The sequence below is a fragment of the Salarias fasciatus genome, chromosome 13, assembly GCF_902148845.1.
Source record: "Salarias fasciatus chromosome 13, fSalaFa1.1, whole genome shotgun sequence".
NCBI lineage: Eukaryota > Metazoa > Chordata > Actinopteri > Blenniiformes > Blenniidae > Salarias > Salarias fasciatus.
This window is the reverse complement of record NC_043757.1, coordinates 22,523,233-22,528,065: the sequence shown is the minus strand read 5'-3', so window position 1 is coordinate 22,528,065 and position 4,833 is coordinate 22,523,233.

Here is a 4,833-nt window from a genome sequence, read left to right as displayed (position 1 = left end):
CACCCATTCTTTGCCTAGAATGCAAGTCACACTCTTGATTGTTTGCCTCGGAAAGAATGAAGGCTGACAGCATTCTGCATTTTAGTTTTTGGGAGAAAAATCCTGCGAATAAGATACAACCTGAGATACACGAGTTAGAGCTACATCTCCAAAAAGGTTCAAACTCCCTTGGGATACATATTTTGTTCTCAAATCTAAGTTGTATGCATTACAATACTGTTTTTCTTTTTTTTTTTTGGCAAATGTTACTGAAACAGAAGCGATTTGTGTCTAACTGTAGAGAAAACAATAAATATGGCGGTCTTAAGACACTTGATAACACTTTTTTTCAACCTTTGTGACAACATGGCTCCAAACTATTGAAATTATAGATCTGTTGTTGTCAACATTCTTTTGAGCATATTTATCATTGGCACATAAAAAACATCATTACAGCAGATGTACCAAAGAATGGTTAAATAATGTAGCAATGGTGTACATGTAATACATTATTGATCCCCACAGAGACGTTATCTGCAGGTCGAGGTTAGCCACGGAGCAGCAGCTGTCTGAGGAGATGTACAGCTTAGCTCAAGGACACCAGTGCACAAGGAAATTTACTTAAATCTGTGATCGAACGTACAGGAATGGATCGACAGTTCACATCTCTGCAAGTTACTGTCAAACTGAGCATGTGCTGTCGAACGAGCTTCATCCTGCAGGGACCCATTCTTTTATTCCAGCTTTTATTGTTTTCTTATATCAAGGTTATATTTCACCCTTTTTGTCGTGATCTCAGTGGAGCCGAAGCTCAGCTCGGCTGGGTTAATACCCCCAAGTGAAAATCAGATCTTACTTTTCCCCTATGATTCATTGACAGATTTCCTGATGCATTCGGTTCATAGTGTTTAATCTGCAGTCCCAAGCTGCATATCAAGCCACAGATGGTAAAAAAAAAAAAAAAGGAAGAAAAAAAAAATAACACATTTCTTCCTCTGACTGTTCTTAACTTTTTGACTGATATTCAAAAAAAAGGAAGTCGTGAACTGGATCAGTTGATTCTCTGCGGTCTGCAGAGACATTTCTGAAAACATGGAAGCTCTGTGGAGACTGGCTTGCTACCCTGTGCAACATCTGCTACTCCCGTTTTGCCAGCGTGAGGCTTTTACAGTGTTACAGCATGTTCAAGACCGACTCCATCACTTAAGCAAGTGAATGCTGCTGAAGCATTTAGAGCTCATATTAATTCTGAAAGGATGTTTCCACTCAGCCCTTTACCAGGAAGGACTGCTGACATCTCCACTCTTGCGTCACTCCTTCATGCCTGCCTCTGTAGAATCCACTGACCCCTCTTCTCACGTTGCCTCGCCTCTTTGTGGGTTTTTTCATCAACGCTGTGAATGAGCAATTAATGTGTAGAGATGGATTTAGAGGTAAATGCCTCGCCTTGTCTGCTCGCACCCCAATGACTGATGTTGTATTGACCTTGCTTCTGTAATGTGCCGTTACTTGATTGATTTTTGTTTTTCCCGGGTTTCTTGTTTATTTTAGGTGTCACAGTGGTTTGATGGTGTGAAGCAAACACGGAAGACACGTTTCCAGATGGACTAATATAGATTCTCATTACAGCTCATATGAGAATTCCGTTTTGAAACCACCTTGTGCTTTTTTCCCCCATTGCTCCGTCTTTCCCGCTTGCTCAGTTTTCACTCAAGAAAGCCATAATCAATTTAACCTTGATCCAGCTGAGAGACCTGTGAGGGCCAAATCAGTCTGCAGTCAGCTGTAAAATGCAAAAAAAATGATCAGTTTTTGTACAATATCTGGAAGACGCCTTTACTGATGTGAAGCCGAAGTAACTTATAAAAAGTTAGAAATATGGACTTCAGAGGTAAATGCAGTAATAGGGATCACTATTACTGCATTTACTTCTGAAGTCCATATTTCTAACTTTTTATTTTACACTTTTTGTACCATCCGATGTTTCCTTACTTTTGCTTTATGCATACATGTCTGTCTCTCACACACAGGGAGGACATGCATATGTCTGTATATTAGGCCCAACCCAAAAAAACAGAACTGGAACCGGAGCTATTCACCTCCATATGTTGAAAAAGGCCTTGGAAATTAAATATCCACGGTTGCGAGGCACAGCGCAAACCTGAACGGTTAACATTTGTCTGAATCTAATTCACTCGTATCGACTGCTTTGTCCACATTAAAAGTTATTGCTGCTGGATGAAGAAAGCCATGCACAGCCAAGTATTTTACTCCGCTGTTCCACAGGTCATGAAACAGCAGCTATCAAAACAACAAGAGCAACTAGCTTATTTAAGCCTTTTTAACTCACTTAGGATGAAAATGTTAACGAGGTAAAATCAAATTACTCTGAGAAAATCATATCATATGAGACTGAGGCAGATGGTGGGGTGTGTGTAGTTATTTTTCTGTGTGCAAAGTCCTTGTGTCTGTAAGTTTCCTGTCTGTGCAGGCTATTTAAAAAGTATAAAAGCCTCATCATTTTTAAATGCACATTGAGCTTGTCATGCGGAAAACACCAAACAGTAACTCATATTTATATTAACAATTGAAGAACATTATAGCTCTGTGGGTCAGTGCACCACGCTGATCCAGACTGAAACAAGCTTGTTTCGACAATTATTGAGTGGATGGCCATTACATTTTATCCAGACAGTTGTAATCATTGCTCTCCTGTGCTGCCTGATGGAATGTGTCAGCAGCTGCCGGATGCTCCTCCCACTAATATTTTCCCTCATGATAAACTGTGACAACTTTGCAGACTCTTCACGCTGTGATTAAAGTCTTTAAGGTGCTAATAATCAGATTTTCCCACTCTTCTGTCTAAAATGGTCCCAGAAAGTTGCACCTAAATGTGTCTGGGTGTGTAGTTGAAAAATCAAATATCACAAAAGTCTTTATTTTATCACCATGATTGTCGTCATTTTATTGTAGTAGTTCAGTTCAGGGTCTACAAACATTGCGGTTTGTTGATTCTTATTGTTGGGGCTACTGAGACTATTGACACATTCAAACTAATATGAAAACACATTTGTTCAAAACCAGAACAGGTTGCCTGTCCATCACTGGGCAAACACAGAGGGCTCTATTTTCACGGCGGGGCACAGGGTGGCGGAGGGTCGTGCACACCGAGCTGTGGTGAATTGACTGGCGCTACACCATGCAAAACTACCAAGATGGGCGTGGTGGCGCACCAGGGGGAGGTGTCGACAGATACAGCACGGCGCAGCCATAGTTTCATACGCTGAAGGAGAGCTGAAAGCTTTCTACTTTCACCTTGGTCTATTCACGGTGCAGGCGGAGTGTGCCCGGGCAAGTGGTTGAAAGGCGCGCAGTGTGCACATGTCTACAGGACCTCACAGGTAGGTTTCCGGAGTGTTAGTCTATTCTTTGTCACATGTTACACAACATAGTCTTACACTATGGATTCCACTTTGACCTCATGGAAGAGACTTGAGATGAAGAGAGGCTGAATTGCACACAGCAGAGTGCAAGGGAGACAGAGCACCTCGCTGCAGCTTTGTCCTTAAATGTGAGTATTAGGCTACCGTTTATACACGTTTTGGAAACAGTTTACTCAGACACATTAAAGATACGCAAAATTATCCATGACACCAATACATTTTATTTAAACGTGCCTCCTTCCTTTTCGTCCTCACAGGGTTGGACTGCTGGTTGGAGAAGGAAGGGGGGAGCCTGAGGAGAGCTATCCTCCACTGGTCCAGAGTCTCAACGGCAACCTGCGGCAGATGGGGGAGCATGGATATCCCCTGACAGAGGAGGCACTCGGCTGCATCCACCAGTCTTACGAGGCTGGAGTCAATAGAGAAGAGATGGAGCTCCATGTCGCAGAGCCAGGGTTTTCCTGCCCTTGAGCCGGGCATTCAGAGTTTCCAGCTGCCTCTCCAGCATCTAGAAGCCCCCATACTGGATTCCAAGAGAGGTTTAGTCCTCGCTCTGAACGCGGACCCCTCTGTCCCGAGAGAAGCTGATTCCCTGTGCCCTCCCTCTACTTGGTTCTTGGGTTGTCCACTGAGATTGGATGCAGAAACTGGTTATTTTGCACATGAACAACTTATTCACCTTATTCAAACTTATTCACATCTTTGTTTTTGTGTAATCAGGAGTTACATGCCAAAATGATCATGTGTTACTCTCTTGGTCCATGATTGTGACGACATGAAATAGCATTGCACTTTTGTCCACAGCACGTTTAAAGGTGAGGAGAGGTGTTCATCTCATTGGTCATCATGACAGTCGGCCATTTTAAACCCAGTCATGCCGTCTCTCGTTCCTCTTTGCCACTTGCGCTGGTGGAAGGGATGGAGGCATGGATGCGCTGGTGTGCGCCAGACTGCTCCTTCCCCCAACATTGCAAATTGCTCTGGACACACCCTGTTGGTGCAGTGCAGGGCAGGTGTGCTGTGCTTGCACCTGGTCTCCGAAAATTGAGCCCAGAGAGACAGACACTCATATTCACACCTAAGGACAATTTGCAACCCCATAAAGAAATGCCCTGGGCAGAATTTGAATCTGGACCTTCTTGCTGTGAGGCAAGAACACCAAAACCACTGCTGCAAGTCGTCATGCAACGTAAATAATGCTATTTTTAAAAGAAGTGCAGTTATTTGAGGATTAAAAGGGGATAAATCCTATGGCCATTATGCATTTGCTGCATTATTTCTTCACTGTTGAATGAGACATATGCATTTGCGTGTAAGTCAGTGTATGTTAATTAGAATATGGAGATTCTGGATGGTGATTTGTCTGCGAGTTAAGCATTTGCATGATGGGCGACACCAGATTATTAGACCA